The sequence below is a fragment of the Falco peregrinus genome, chromosome 4, assembly GCF_023634155.1.
Source record: "Falco peregrinus isolate bFalPer1 chromosome 4, bFalPer1.pri, whole genome shotgun sequence".
In the NCBI taxonomy this organism is placed as follows: domain Eukaryota; kingdom Metazoa; phylum Chordata; class Aves; order Falconiformes; family Falconidae; genus Falco; species Falco peregrinus.
The window spans coordinates 99,889,815-99,906,647 of NC_073724.1; the positions used below are offsets into that span (position 1 = coordinate 99,889,815).

Consider the following 16,833-nt stretch of genomic DNA (forward strand, 5'->3'; position numbering starts at 1 on the left):
ATTAGTCACCATTTATAAAATTAAAATTCAATGGAATTAAACAGCTAGATACTCTTTACAGCTGACCCATGGAGTTCAGTTAAGGACATTACTATGGAAAAAAAAATAAGGAAAGTGAAAAGGGAGGGAGACAAAGCATTTGACACAGGTGAAACTTATGTATTAATTATTCCATTTTTATACCCCCACTGGAGAGCTGTTCTTTATAAAGAAATTAGCATACACCAGTATTAACTACATGGTTCAGATTTATCCCAGTTTCTCAAGGGGTTTTCCCTCCCCCTATCCTGTTTTTAAAGGGCCAGTTGAGGCAGGTGGTTTTGTTTGTTTCTTTTGGGTCTTTTTTGTTATTAGCATTTTTACTTATAAGCCAGTTAAACTAAAGCAGTTTTTGCATGGATCTGTGACCTCAAATCTCATTCAATGTAGAGGAGCTTAGCAGTTTAGGAAGATCAAACAAATCACAGAAATCCAGAAGTATGTGAAATAAAGTCTACTTTTTCTTTTGAAAAGAAGGTTGAAGTGGCTTAAAGTCATCATGCCTGCCATTACCATAAGATTTTTATGTTTTTAATTAAGACTTGTTTTTATAAAAGGGAATTTTAAAACTACTTCTGCTTCACACTATTTAATATGGGTAAGGAAAACTATGAACTTCATTTCCCTAATAGCATAACCCATCCAGGTTATATACTGCATTACCATCAGACTCAACACCAAGCAGTTGATAGCAACTCAAGAGAACAGATTTGCCTGTTCCACTAAATATTCTCATAAATGCAATAAACCCTATTCTTCAGATTACTTCATATCACTTTCACAGCCATGTTTAGTACTTGGGGGGGAGGCAGTAGTCAGCTGTCACAAATGCAGCATTTTACAAAAGCAATTTCCATGAAGAGATTTTGAAACAATGAAAAAAATCTTGAACTGACAACCAAGTCTAAGAAAACCTAATTTTCTTAATACATACAACACTGTAGGCATATATATACCCCCCAGATATCCTTTAACAGTTCATAATAATGCAACTGCAACTATGCCATCCTATTCTTTCTCAGTTCCTTGCCTGTGTCCTTTCCTCAGTCTTCCAACAACCATAAAAATATCTGTTTCAACTACATTTTAAAGTTGTGTTCCCTTTGCCTTCCTCTATTAAAGATTTTGAAGACTACAAATAATATAAATTATTTTCCAGAACTACAGATTTACATTGCATAAGATGCAAAGTAGCTTGAATTTGGAAAAAAAAAAACACCTTTAAACGTTTTGAAACAGTGGCAACCGTTGCTGAAAGGCATGGGCTGCCCAGAAATCCACAGTAGGTTGTGGGTTTTTTTATTTGAAGAGCAAAAACTATTCTAACACCATGTAAACAGGACTGGAGGCACTGAACATATCACAGGAGAGGAAGCATGCCATGTCCCAAAGCAATACCATGCCTGCCCAGACTTCAGTTGACAGCTCCAAAGCAATGTGTGGCTTACTGTCAGGAACAGAAGCAACCAGGTATTTCAGTTACTACTGACCACTCTGCTCTGGAATGAGGAGAGAAAGGACAGCAGAGAATCTGGTACAGCTTCAAATCCACATCTTCCCTCCTCTATACAGGAAAGCAGACACCACACAATGCTTTCTCGGGCTCCAGCTCCACTTCCAGGAGGATGGGGTAAGAGCTGCCCAGCTGCAATACATTGCTTCCTCTTTCCTTCATTTATCAACTGCTTGGTGCGGCAAAAGGGCCGTAGAGGAACAAACTACTACCAAAAAGGGAGAAAAGGGAGGCTGAATTGAAAGTTTGAGAACTACTGATATTCAATGTGATACACTTCTGCTCAAAGAACACAAGCACAGGCATTGCAGATGTGTACAAGCTAGCATGTAAATCCGCAACAGATTGAGAACTTGACACATCATCTTTACTCTTCTACCACAAGTGACCTTGGTTTGTAATGCCCATGCAGCTCTTCAGAGGTTACCTCTATGACCACAGTGTGGTGAGGTGGTATAAGCACCACAATCATCTGAGCTGACCACTCATGTTATTACAGGTTACAGAATTCCTGGCAAATTCTACATTGAGTACAGTGAACTAAAACAGATCAACCAATGAGGCATGGAATCTTGTTTGTTTTGAGGTTTGCAGTTTTTGTTGGGTTTTGGGGGTTGTTGTTTTTTTAAAGCCTCTTATGAGAAACCACTCCTGATCCCACATAATATAATTTTTCTTTTACCTCACTACAGATGCATACTGGCTTTCTCACTGTAGCAACTCTTGTTGCAGATTACTATGGGATCACACTTTAAGGTACTATTACTGCCAACACTTAAGATTCTATTATGGCTGCAGAATTAACAAGCAGCATAAAGTGGCATTTCCATAAACTACTGGCAACATGCTTCCTGTCTCACTAATTTTACTGCTGCCATGCAGGTCTACCTTTGAAAAATCAAAAGACATCAAACTAGGCTTCATTAATGATTTCTCTCTCCTAACTCATATGGAAGAACCAAGCTCAGATGTTGGAATTGCAGATACTCAGCAAGTTTTAACTTGACTGCCCTTGCATGTTTGGGGCATTCACACCAGTGGAAAATATAAAATTTGCATTTAAATATGCCTAAGTTTTGCTAGTCAACTATATCCTTGATGTCTGTCTTTTTTTTTATTTATTTTTTCTTTTTGAAGTCAAGACTTCCAGAAAGTGAGATTTAGCCATGCTTCTGGCTAAACACATAGAAGAAAACCAAAGAAACAAAACCTTTCACCTATCTCATTTTCAAGTATGACAATAGTACAAGAGATGCCCTGCCCTTGAGAAAGGCTTTTATTTAGGAGTAGCCTGTTATCAGGTTAACATGTAAATAACTACATGTTCTGCACCAAATCTACTGCTTTAAAGAGGATCTTGCAACTTTAAAGTTGACAATGTAAGTATTACTAGGACTTGAAACAAATAATCCACCATCAGGACCAAGTAGGTAGTCACAGAGAGTGGGTATTTTCCCAAGGAAAAAAAAAAAAAAAAAAACCACACACACCACAGTAACAACTGATAGCCACACAAGAAAAAACCTTTGCCTTCATAAAGCCCACTGAAAGACTGAGGTTTAAGATTTTACAACTTGGATCAAGACAGCTTTCTAGATACAATCTTACTGCTACAAAAATAGTGATGTCCTCCCCTGTACACAAAGCAAAACAAACAAATGTAGAATAAGAAGTCCAACCATGCACTAGCACCAATCCTCCACTGATAATGTTTTGCTGCTTTCCAGGCAAATAGAACACTGGTTTTGTGCAAAAAAGAAATTTGGATCGCACAATTAAGTGGAATTTTAATCTCAAAATCCTTTCTCCATCAGACTCTCTATCACTTCAGGTTAGTCACTCTTTTATTCAAGTCATTAACAACTAGTAATATAATCATTTGAATAACAACAAAACGTACCACAATACTGTATAAAACTTTGGAGGATGGGTCAATGGGATCCCAGGTATCAGCAGACCTCTCCTTTTTCCCCTGCCAGCATTTTGTTCTTTGAAAAATTAACTTGCCCTAAGGAGAGTTAGGACTTGTTCTTGGGAAATTTAAACCCAAACAGACTATTATACAGAGTCATACTGCACCAGCAACAGGAACCCCCACAATACCTATTCCTACAAATTCAAGGCCTCTCTACCCCAGCACAGCTCTCCTCTCCCTCTAGAGGGATTATGGCACTTTTTTTAAACCAAGATAATTAACTAAGACTAAATTTTCCAAGTTCTTGTATAGTTACAATACAGCTGATAATAAAAAAAAAGAATGTAGTAGAGAAACAGTAGCAAACAGACTTATGAGAAAAAAGTTTAACATCTCATACCACATGTACTTCTGAAGAAGTAAGCAAAATAAAAGGGATTAGCTAGAATTCAAACAAAAGCACATGAGAACACACAAGATGCATGCTTTCAGATTTCACGCACCTTTGCAGCTTACATTCTTTGCCAATTCTTTCTGCATAACAGGGGAACACTGACTTAACAACTGGAAGTGATATTATGCTATCAACAGTAACTTTCATCCCCAAGCACAACTAGCTCTAAAGCAATGTATCTGTGCATTAGGGGCAAGAGGTATTAAAAATAAGTAAGAAGTGGGTCAAAAGTAGTACTAGATCAGTTAAGTGACTTACAAAGCCTCTTCTTGGCTACCAAGAATCTATCTGGCAGACTAATCATTAATAAGGAAGAGAACCTCACTTTCTCCCAAGCCTGTCGAGTATCAGTATCTGTTCCTAGATAAAACTGCTGTAAGGCCCAATCTTGCATGAAACAGCTCACAACTAACACTGTTTGAGGGGGAAGGGGAGAACTGGGTAAATGCAGCTACTGCATCTTACGGGCCAGCTGTTCCATAAGCCACATTCTTTTCTATTCAGAATCACCAAATTGTTTCAAGCCTACAGAAATAAGTGATACTCAAGCTTGCCACTTTAAGCCAGGTTTGTTCTTTTAACACCCAATAAGAACTTGATATAAATCATGAAGTCCTGCATGCTTTGAACCAGAGAAGTGGATCAACGCTTCATTATACACCTGCAGAAATGAGCAAGAAAGCATGGAAGGTATATTTCATAGTTCACTACTAATACCCTGCAAATTAGCTAATCCACAGTGGAATTTAATTATTTCTACAGTTACATTTTAGTATTTTGTTCGAAGTGGATTTAGAAGACTCAAAATATACTTCTGACAAAAGAACACTTGTCCTTCAAGCTCTGTATTTCAGACAAGCTTTTGTTTCAAGGCTTCCTCACGTATTTTAGTTATAAAACACCAGTTCTGAGCATCTTAAAGCTAATTAATAACTTTCAATAACCCTTAATTAAATTCACTGGTTTCATCCCTCTAGATCCAACACTCATACTTCCTACCCTCACAGTTATATCTCACTAATGTTTCCCACTCACTGTAAAGCACATGATTTTTCTCCATTCTTAGTCTATTCCTGTAATTCAATGAACCCAGACAAATTTCCTTGGTTAACTGGGACTGTTCTGTGCTGTATTTATTGTTCTGTAATGAGGTATAAAGTTATCTTTGACAAACAACCCAAAGCTGTTCACAGTTTAGACTGTCACCCCTTAGGTTCACAAAACTTACTTCAATGTATTTTCTAATGCTTCATATTCAAAGGCTTTAACAGCCACAATTCTACCAAGATGAACCAAAGTGGGGATATTCAAACTACAGATTTACAGCCATGGGTGTTAGTTAACATCACAGTTACCACAAACGTAAAATGAAGACTTATTTATATCTGAAGCTCAACTTTCAACTTTAGCTTTGAAAAAACTTCAAAATATTATTACAGGCTGCCTGTGTGCTTCTCCAGAGCCCAGTAACTTGGCTGAGGAAAGCTCCTGCCAGGCTATGATTAGCATTTAGCAGCTTAAAGGCTAACTGTGCTTGTTGTTTCAACCTTGACAACCAACTGTAAGGACACATCATTAAACTTGAGCTTCCAGAAGCATTTAACATTTGTTTCTGGAAATCAAGTTTTATTACATGTTTTGAAAATAAAATCACTTTTTCCTCTTTTAGAAATCCATGATCATGCCAGACATATGCTTGTTTTCCAAACAACAACTGTTTAAAAGAAAGAATACTCTCTCTGATGTTCCTGCCAAAAACAACATTCTGTGGCTTAAAGAAATCTGATAGCAGACAGTTCACTCAGTTGAGGAAAGAAGGATTTACATTTGGCAAGGGTTTACATTTCATGCCTTGCATCTACTTCTCCCCATTTTAAGTTTCTTTGGGGATGATTGCGGCAGTGGGGAGAGTTTTTGTTGTGGTTTGGGTTTTTTACATCTCCAAGCATTTCGCTTTCTAAAAAAAGGCATCTGTGGGTTTCACCAGAAATGACATGAAGCAGAAGTTCATCACAATGCCCTTCTTACAGGAAATACTAGGATATACAAGACAGTTTGAAAGGGAAGTAAAAGACTTCAGAAGAAACGCACAGAAGCAAGTTTGCAGCAGGAGGAAGCAAAACAGAAAATTCAAACAAGGAAGTAGCATATGAAGAACACCAACAGCTTCATCTTAATACACAGGACAAGGGAGAGAAAGAGATAGATTTGCACAGGCAGCAAAAATAACCACCTTTACTGGACAGGTGGTATTTCACTGTTGCCTCCATAGTTTCAAATTGCAAAAGAGAACAGGTAATAAAAACATGCAAATTGGACTATTATTTCTGTACACTTCAGAAAGACACAAGATACGGATTTGATCTGCCACAGTATTTGACTTTGTCCTTCATTACTTATACATCACATAATTACTCACCGAAATAGCAACTGGATCATTTTACTACATAATGTAAAATATTTAGTCGACTTCAAGCATTTAAGACAACAGAAGTTCCAGAATTTTCCCCAGTCATGGAGTTTACTAGCCACTTCCAGGTGGTTTTTTTGCAAATAGTTATAAATCCCATCGAGCAGAACCTTGCCGCTCTCCAAGATCCAGAAATTCCTGAAGGCTGCTAAACCTGCTCCAACATCAAGCCAGCTAGTCAGACAACACTTCAGCCAGCTAAGTGACCAAGAGTATCATCTCCTACAGGACAGCAGGCGGCAGATCCATGCAAGCTTAGAGGCCCTCAGAACTGTTAGCACAGCAACCAGAACATTATCACAAAGCACATACTTGCTATTCTACTGGAGAAGAAATTTTAAACAAATAACGTCAGAATCCCAATGATCTTAGAGTAGTATTTCAGATGCAGCTATTTCAGGCTAATAAAAATCCTTAAGGTTAAAAAAATCAACTGCTTATTAGTCCACTGACATGGACATTCTTATTAGCTATGTAAATCCTGCACAGAAGTTCAACAACTAGACATGAAGGTTTGTCTTTTACAGCATTATAGCTCAAGCTAGTAAATTGGTGTTGCTCCTAATCTTATCTACACCTTTGTGTAGAATTACCCACCCTGAATCAAAGGATGCTTGAAACTTCAAGATAGTCTACAAGAGTATGAGCAGTGTTTGATGACAGAGGCAAATGTTATAACTACATTTCACTTGAGGGCTGGAAGACTATACTTCAGTGCATTCTCAGACATTCCTCTTACAGGCATTTCTACCTCACCACTTCAACATTCAGGTATTTCACACTTGCCACGCACAAGCTCTACAACTTTTTACTTGCTATAAATATGAAGTGATTGCTACAGTGAAGATGCACAAGACCTGCAGGATTTGAAGAATGGAGAGATTCAAGAGAAGCAAGTTGGCTGAGCTGAAGGAGACAGGATGCCCTGCATGCAGAAAAAAAAAGAAAAAAATGAAGCTGCTCAAATGCTAGTTCCTAGTTCTTTCTAAAAAAGGTGGAGATAGAAAGCACATGACTTGCACATCTGCTTGTCGAGCATAGCCTGGCATATACCCTTCTCCTACTAGGCAGTAATCTGAAACTGTAACCAAGCCACTTGTATAACTGTACCAAGACATTCTCTTTAAACATGACTGAAGAGTTAGACCCACTCCAGCTTCTGAGTTGGCATGCAGAGGTCAGAAGGAACTGCAATATTCAAGCTGTGTAAAAAAACCTAGTAATATACGTATGAGAATGTCTCTAAATTTACCATAACATCAAACACAGGCTTCATTTGAAGTGATGTGTTTTCTCCACCTTTGCAGCTGTTTAAGCATTCAAAGCAACAGCCAAGCTTTAAAACGAAAAACAGTACTTTCCAAGGAAATAACTCCACAATAAACCTGTGCTGATGTGAGTTCCAGAAAATTTCAACATTCTATAGAAAACAGCAGCAAGTTCTAACTGCTGTAGAAGAACGAACTAAAAGGCACACTTTCACTAAAGCCCCCCTTCCAATTCAAAAGTTCAAACTTCATTTTTTTCATTCACAAGTAATGAGGCAGAAGAACTTCTCAAAGAAGTGTTTCCAAAGGCTGTGTAAAGTTTCAAAATAAAACAAGCTTCCCAGGCATTGTCTTGCAGCACACCAGTCCCCACAGCTGCCTGTTAGGACAAAAGCAAGTCCACAGCAAATGAATGGTTTTCCTCAGCATCATAGAATACTAACCTTTTCCAGTATAGCCACAAGAAAAAAGCTACTGCAGAGGGAGGAGTGGGCAACAGCTGCATACATCATATTAACTATAAACCTCCAAATATTCAAAAGAGAATACTCCAACTCAGCTGGCCATTACAGTCATCAGCACTGGAATAAATCTCACCTCCAGACTCAGATTGAACCCCAGCCCCTATTAGTAGCCCTGTCAACACTATCTCACTCTGCAGCAAGTGACAAGTGGATAACTGGTTAACCAGTCCATGGAAGAAAGTCCTGACTGTCACATTTTATATAACATTCTCCACCTATAAGTACAATGGAGCTCCAGTAATTCCCAACTTACACCCACTGTCCTTCACACACAGCCTTAACATTATGCTCCCTTTGCCCTGGCAACTGGACTTGAACAAAACATTTTTTGAGATTATATATGTTTTTCAGTCTTCACTGATGAGGTGCTTTGTCACTTTAGTTTTTTTGAATATATCAACAATACAAGAAAGTATTTTTGCACATACCATCTTCTAAACAGCTGGTGAAACTCAAGTCCTCTAAGGCCTCTGAAATACCATTACATTACACCTTTCATGTTAATCATAGATTATCCTGAGTTGGAAGGGACCCAGGAGGATCATCAAGTCCAACTCCTGACTCTACACATGGCAACCTAACAGTTAAACCAGATACCAGAGAGCATTGCTCAAGCACTTCTTGAATCCTGACTGGCTTGTGGTCACAACCACCTCCCCACGGAGCTTGTTCCAGTGCTTGACTACCCACCGAGTGAAGAGCTTTGTCCAGATACCCAATCCAAACATCTTCTGATGCAGCTTTAAGTTGTGTCTCTGGTGTCTGGTGGTGGGGCATGAGAAATCAAGATCAGCACCTCCCTTTCTGCTCCCCATCATGAGAGAGTTGTAGACAGCAACGCAGTCATGCCTCAGTAACCTCTCCTCCAAGTGGAACAAACCTAGTATCCTCAGCCTCTCCTCATAAGTCATGCCCTCTAATCCTTTCACCATCTCCATTGCCCTCCTTTGGACACACTCTAGTAGTATCCTTCTTATACTGTGGAGCCCAAACTGATGGAATAAAACATACCAACAACCACCTCTGCCTTCATAACCTACCAACACATTAAAAAGGCTTTGTAAATCATGAAGAAAGCACACTAATCCTGAATATTACTGTATGCCGAGATCCAACTAACCAGCAACATGGAGGACAAGACACTAGAGAAGAACCAAGAAAACCAGGAACACAAGCAACTTACAGCATTCCAAGAAAAGCAGTATCATCCAAATTCAACAATAACAAGGAAATACAAGCGTTTTCTGAATGAGGAATCTTTAACATACTAACAGTAAGACAGTCCATGTTTAGTATTAAGAGATAGTCCCCTAAAAATTCAGGGCTCCCACTCAGGTAACCCAACAGGAAAAAACACACAGCAGCCCCTGAGCATGGTCATCCAAATACAGCTCTTCAACAAGATGCAGTGGCCTCTACATCTTACTAGTACAGCCCTAGCCCAAACAGCACCTTGTTTTAATAGTCAACTGTTCAACAAACAGCTTAAATATAAATAAAATAGTTACATGTGTTCACAGACAAGCCAGGCACCTGAAAACATGACATTACCTTAGAAAGACTGAAGGAGCCAATTTCAATTAAATTGCAAAGTTAGAAAAGGCTGCATGACAACAAAGTATTTCAGCATTCTTCACCTAAAAAACTACCAAATATCAAGCTTATGTAAAATTTCAAATATCTGAAAAAACTGTAATTGCTAGCAGCACTTGCTACAAATTGATTTTTTTTAATCTATGAATTTCATTCAGATCATGCATTAAACAGCATTTTCACTATTTATAGCTTAAACTTCCCTTACCAATTTTGAAGTTCCATAACCAATCAACACAAGGCTGACAGAGGACTTGAAATCACTGTAATATATATAGAACTCTAAAGCAAGTGCATATTCAGATACTAAAAAAACTGCTCCAAAACACAATAACGCATAATTACAACAGCCAAACAAACCTTAACTATTCATTTACACCAGCATAGGAGGAAACATAACCACTGCAGAAGTTTCAAAAAGTCTGTCTCATTTGACCTTAATGGTGTTAAGTATTTTTCATTGATGTAAGTTTATCTGTGTATACTGCCATCTAAGTGAACAATGCTTGATAGTTTTTCTACAAAAAATTACTCTATAGTTTCTGTATTGGGCAGACTTTCACGATAGGGATGTACAATAATAGCTTGGGCCAAAGAAACAGTGAAATAAGAGTTTTCATTTATGGAACCAGAGAGAAAACAAGCCAGGTCGTAATTCTGTGCACAAGGTTTGAAGATCTCGTTTTTTCTTGTCCGAAAGAAAAATACATTTAAGTCAACCTAAAACTCTGGGTTTGACAGATTAATGGAAGTTACAACTGCCTTAGCATAGGCTACTTCTATTTATATTGATTATGACGACTGTAAAACACAAACCCCGATTGGATTCAAATTACCATTGATACCTATACATACTTTATGTCACCAGCATTTGAAAGGTTGCATCATTCTGAAAACTACTATAAAACCTAAGTATCTACAGAATGCAAGATTAATTCAAAAACTAAAGGAAAAATATCTACATGCCAACCATGTTCTAGACATTTATTTTTGTTACATTCACCACTGCTTAGCCAACTATTTAACCCAGCACTCCATAGTCTGTATCAGTTCTTTCCACTACTTCTTACTAAAATACTCTTGCAAGGAGCCTTCTAGTTATGAATGAACCTACATGTTAAGTATAATCTCTTTGATAGCATACAAATGATGGGAAAACATTTTGCTCTATTGTTTTTGTTCTAGATTGACATGTTTTAACAAACATCAATCAAGTTAAACTTGAATAACAGTCAATTTTTTTCTGCTTTTAAAATATATTTTTTAGAATACAAAAGATTATTCAGAGTTGAAGCACAAGTAAAATGAATATTCAAAGTATTAAATAAATTTCATGTAAGATGTTCTATGCTTAATAGAAACACACATTGTCCCAATAACTTTATGTGGCTACCAAATCATTGTAAGAATCAAGAGGTGATATTTACAACCAACAGGTAGGAAGGAGCTCCAAGTATCTAGAAAGAGAGTAACTAAAATTCTGCTAAATGGAGAGGTCCACAAAAAAAGAAAATCCCAAACACATACAGGAATCTATTCTAGATCCAAAACACCATTAGTTCAATGGCTGAATAAGTACATGAAAGACTAATTTACAATGTGTTGAAATTCAGAACAACTCTAAATCCTTAACACAAATTTTTTTTTTAAAAAAACAAGCAAGCAAATCCAATAAACACTTACCATACTAAACAAGCCTTCAACAAAAATTTAACAGCTATCTCACCTCCCAAAAATAAAGAAATCAAGCAAGATAAGCTCCTAGTTTACAGCCTGAATGAGCATGAAGCCTTCCATTTTGATTTCCAGCTGCTTCTACAGAAAAATTTCTTAATTTCTTCCCAAATGTTTTGTTTCTGCTTTTGGCAGAGGAAAAAGAAGTGACATCTATCTTCAACTAAAAATATTTCAGTTATCCAAGTTTCCAAAAGAGGGGTGAAAAACAACAGTGCTTTTCCAGTTTAAAAAAAACCACCCCTTTTTTCAGCAGCTTTTCAGCAGGCTGGCTTTGGAACAATTAGATCTAGATAACATAAGTGTAGAGGAAAGAACTCACTTTAAAGTTGAATAAATAAATCTGGTGTAACTTCATGTTATTTCGATTATTACCTCTAAAGGTAGACCAAGTTCTCAGGAGAGAATAAGCGCTAGCACAGTTCTGCTACATAGCTAAGGCTCAAGATGCCTCCGTTCTTAGTCGAGTCACTGATTTTCTTGCATTGCAGGTATCCTGTACATTAGACTTCCGTATGGAGAAGTTAATACTCACCCTCTACCTCTCTATCAGTTCCTATAAGAGAATAAACAATTACAACCTGTGACCCATAGTACTGCTGGTACAAGGAATCTTGTGAAGGCAGCGTACCATTGTATGTAACACTGGAAGGCATGTATTTACAATCCAATCCTATTAACCATCTTCATATACTGAATGACTTTAAGATTAGAGGGGTAAGAAAACCTGATAAAAACAACTTCTCCCCATCAGTACTGTAAATCATTATCTTCCTGCTAGTAAGGTAATTAACCAAACTACACATCATAACCCACCAAACACACACAGCCTGGCTAGTAACTTACACTACTAGTCCAATTCACCTGATATACAGCCTGTAGCTCAACACCCTACACAAGCAAAAAATACAGTCACTGTAATGACCGCAGGAAGTCCAAAAATTTTAACTGGAGCCACCCAGGAATTGGGCAGATACCAATACACCACCTTTGAATTGAAGAGGCCAAAGAGTGCTGTATTATACAACCTGTATCAGATTCAAGCTCAGTGACAAGACCGTATAAAGCCCACCCCAACTAAAGACACGCCTGGAAGAGCAGACTGCAATTAACCACAACAACATGTCTTGCTCATTCCCCACTAAAAGCAGTCAAGAGAGCTCTGGAAGACAGGGAGGACTTGAAAGAACGAAGCGTACACCAAGATACAACTGTCCATGCAGGAATTTTAATCAAAAAGGGAGGACTTGCAGAGGCATGAAAGCTAATTCACTGTCCGAGTGACACCGATACAGTGAGCTAAATACTCAAGATACCATCAGCTCTTCTGGAATTCTTCAATAAAATACCTGCTGTAGTTTGGTTTTCAGAAATCCTGCCCTGCTAATCACTGTACATAAGCTTCAAAATAGCATTCCTATTGCCTGTCACACAATGCCTTTCCCCCCCCCTCTTTCCTCCATACAGGAATACTGACTGCAGACACTGTTATTCTTGTTTCAGAAAAATACACAGTATGTACCTTCTCATTGAAGAATAAAGTAAATAAACCTGACATAAAGTAGTCATACCAAGGAGCAGATTATCTGTAAGAATTTTATATTACTAGTCTTAAAATCATAATCCTTTGAGGCATGTTGTACAGACAAGGCATATACTGAAAAACAAAGCAGGTTTAAGCTGCTATGAACTATGAAATGTCATATGTGTTGTACCATATAAATCAAACTTGAAGCCTCAATAACTTACCCTTTTTAAAGTACAAGGAATTCTATTTCTGACATAGAAAGTCATCTTTTATTACTTCCATGGACAAATAGGAAGATTAGCAAAGACTACAGTTTCAGTAACTATTGTGTATAATCAAGACTATTGTTTCAGTACCCGATTAAAAAAATGTCTACTTTTTTAGTTGGAGAAAATTGCCACAGAAAAAAAGAAAGAAGGCTCGCTCAGTTATATATTATTTCACATACAACAAAATCTGTGCTCACCACCCAATAACTACATCCATGTTACCACTAGCAACATAAACACAAAACTGATCTTCCAGCAGGCAGTAAGAGAAGTTTGCTTTGCACAACTCATCCCCAAAATTCAGCTGGAAATAAACGGAGCTTCAACACTGCTCAAGGGGAACATGATCTGGTCCTGATCTCAAATGAAGAGCTACAGATAAAACTTCCTTCTTACAGGACTTCCTGAAAGCCACGTTCTTACTGAGTAAGAACGACTTAGGGCCTTTATTTTCGTGTAGGCAGATAGATGTCCTTCCATCTTGGCGTATCTTCTTCTGATGAGAACTTAAAGGCAAGAGTAAGCTGTAACTGAATATAATACCCAACAAAGCTCAGTTCCACAGCTCAAATACAGGGTCTAATCTTGAATAGTTAAGTTTGCGAGCACTTTAGCTTGTACCTTTATTAACAGGTTTTCAGCTTGGGTGTTAGTCTACATAATTATTCCATATCACATCAACCTCCATATGTAAAAGGCCACACGACTTCACATCTTGCTGTAGCATCCGAGAACATGCTGCAGGCTAAGAACTGTAGCCTTATTCCATTCCCTTCTTCAGGCACATACAGTATTTTCCATAGTAGCTAATCGTGTATCGGGCAAAGTCAAAACACCAGTCTATCTCCTATAAATGTAATACTTTTTGATTCCCTAAGTAAAGTTTTAAAAAGAAAAAGAAGAAAAAAAGGCCAGTCTTGCACAACAGGCAAGGCAAAACCACCTCCTTCTCATCCCCAGATTTAAAGCCTCTAAGTTCCTGGCGGCCTTCATAATTTGCCCCCATCTTTTTCTAATAGGAATACTTTCCCCTCATTCCCTGTAGTTTACAGAAGGGGCACAAAGAACCACAGCTAGACAGCTTTTTCCTGTTCCTGCACAAACAGCACACAAACTAAACCATTTGTGCTTTGAAGTATTTTCTATCAAGGAATCTCACAACTGCATCTAATAACCCATCACTCAAGGACTGGCCCCACTTCACAGACTGTTGCTCAGCCTAAAACTATCAGTCCTTCTCCTGTTAGTTATCTGCAGCGATTACTGAACTGTATCAGAAACCAGAAGAAAAATAATAAAAAAGGCGTTTCTTAACTGTTTTCAGCTAGCATTAGACATTCGGCAGTTGCAATATATCCCTGTGTTCACACGGCTGCACTCACTCCGACTCCCAGCTTCTTCTCAGCTATAGTCACTTAAGAAATAAGTGGAAAAAACAATTAACCTGAAAAAAAACGTGAGCAGGGAAAAACAAAACCAAGGGGGAATTAAAAGTTCCCGAGCCGTCAAGGACTCCCAGCGCCCTTCAAAGCCAAAAGCGGTTATTTTACGTACTTGAAAACCGCCGGACATCAGAAGAGACTTGCCAGCGCCACGCTACGGTGCCGGCGCGGGGGCCACTCACGGGGGGTGCCACGGGTGAGGAGCAGCCCCGTACTCACGGGCCTCAGGGCCGTTCCCCGCAGCCCGGGCTGAGCCCCCGCGCCAGCCCTGAGACCCGCAAGCTCGGGAGCCCGTTCCCCGACCCCACGCCCGGGGGCTCCGCAGCCCCCAGCTGAGAGCGAAGGGGGGAAAAGGGAACGCGCCTCGCGGCCCCGGGGGCTGGCAAGGGGCCGAGGCCGGCAGGAGAGCTGGAAACAAAGCTCCAACCCCCCCCCGCCCCGGCTGAGGCAAGAGGGCCCCAGGACGGGCAGCTCGGCCCGGGCGGGAGGAGAGCGCGAAGCCCCGGAGCGACTCGCGGCTGCTCCCACCGCGGCTGTGAAGAGAAAGGCGCCGCCGCGCTGAGGGGGCTCGCACAGGGCAGCGGCGGGATTATCCCCGCGGGCGGCCAGAGACCGTTAAAAAGCGGCTGCTCCCCCTCAGCGCCCCTCCCGGCGGCGGCCGCCGAGCTCCCAGGGGAGGAACGGACCCCCTGCGCACCGCCGGCCGGCCGGCCGGCCCGCCCTCCGCCGCGGCTGAGGGAGACGGGAGTACGGCCCCGGCCCCGGCCCCGCACCCACCTGGCGCCGCACTCCGTCCCAGCCCGCGCCGACGCCGCTCCAGCCGCCGCCGACCGCCTTCGCGGGCTAAGCCTCCGCGCCCATCACCGCCGCCCCGCCCCTCCAGCCTCGGGCCCCGCCCCCTCGCCGCTCCTTTGGGCGAGGAGGGGCGGGGCAAGATCCGCCAATGAAGGCCAGAGCTTCGCCGCACACATTGCTGATCGGCGTGAAAAGCATCCAATGAAAACGCTAAGAGGGCGGGGAGAACTGTCAATCAGAGGCCCCTACCTGGGGGTCGCAAGAGGCCGGAGCCGGGGCGTTTCCTCCCGCTGACCGGCTCGCCCGTCCCCTCCGCCGCCAGCCCGGGGCTCGCGCCCGCCGCTCGCTGCGGCCGCCGAAGTCCCTGGGGTGTGGGGGCTGCGCTGCGGCTCCCGTCACACACACAGAGCTCCCATCTGGGGCTGTCACACACATACATGCACCCCGCAGATCAGAGCGCCCCTCAGGAGCAGCCACCTCGTCTCCCGGTGCCACAGCGGCCCCGGCCCCGGCCCCGCCGCGGGGCCGGCCTCCCCCCCGCTCCACAACAGGGGGCCGAGCAGCCTGACCCCTGTGCCGGCTGCCGGGCGGGGATCCCCCTTCCCGCAGGGCTGCGCTCCCCCCTCGCAGCCGGGGCGATGTGCGGGCGGCTGCGGCCCCGTCGCGCCTCTCCAGCCGCCCCTTCCCCACCCAGCGCCCTGGCCTCGGGACACCCATTCCCAGCCCCTCACAGCAACGAGGGTCGCGTTGCGCGTCCTCCGCGCTGCCCCCTCCCCGCGCTGCCCCCCCCCCCCTCCTCCCCTCCAGGCCCCTTTCGGCCTGCAAGAGGCCTCCGCGCCGCCTCCGCCCTCATTACTGACCGCCACAGGCATCCACCCCACCACCCCCCGCGCCCTTTGCCTGCCCTGGCGACCCAGTTCCCACTGAATCCAGCTTCTGGACATCCGGGCCCCGCGGAGATCTGTGTTTATAGGGGCAGGCACCCTAACGCCGAGGGGTCGGGGGGGCTTGGGGGTGTGGGTGTGGAAAGGCTAGTGGGGCCTTTGCCCCACTGGGCAGGGCGCATTGTGCGGGCTGCAGCTGCTGACCCAGCGGGAACAATATGGCCTTTCCTGCTTTGCCTGCGATGCCGTCCTTTGTGGTTATCCCTATAACGGGGGCTTTTGTTGCTGGCTGCAAAGCCTGTAGAAAAAAATAAGTCGGACTTTATCATGTGAATGAGATTTGGGGAGGGGCAGGGAGGGTAGAACAATCGCTGAACGAACTTTAATGGCCCAGGGCACTTCAAT

The 16,833-nt window shown here is 41.9% G+C and overlaps 1 protein-coding gene across 9 annotated transcripts in view; it reads right to left on the reverse strand.

The window, feature by feature from the left end:
• Window positions 1-15,623, reverse strand: part of WASF3 (WASP family member 3) — a 74,850-nt gene extending 59,227 nt beyond the window's left edge. For 4 of the 9 annotated variants that reach the window (XM_055802848.1, XM_055802850.1, XM_055802841.1 and 1 more), the window contains exon 1: window positions 15,527-15,622. The gene's annotated coding sequence lies outside the window, so the exon portion shown is untranslated. Of the gene's footprint in view, window positions 1-14,622; window positions 14,752-15,526 lie in introns of all 9 variants that reach the window. The other 5 variants (XM_055802842.1, XM_055802843.1, XM_055802846.1 and 2 more) reach the window with 3 other exon arrangements.
• Window positions 15,624-16,833: the final 1,210 nt, after the last annotated feature.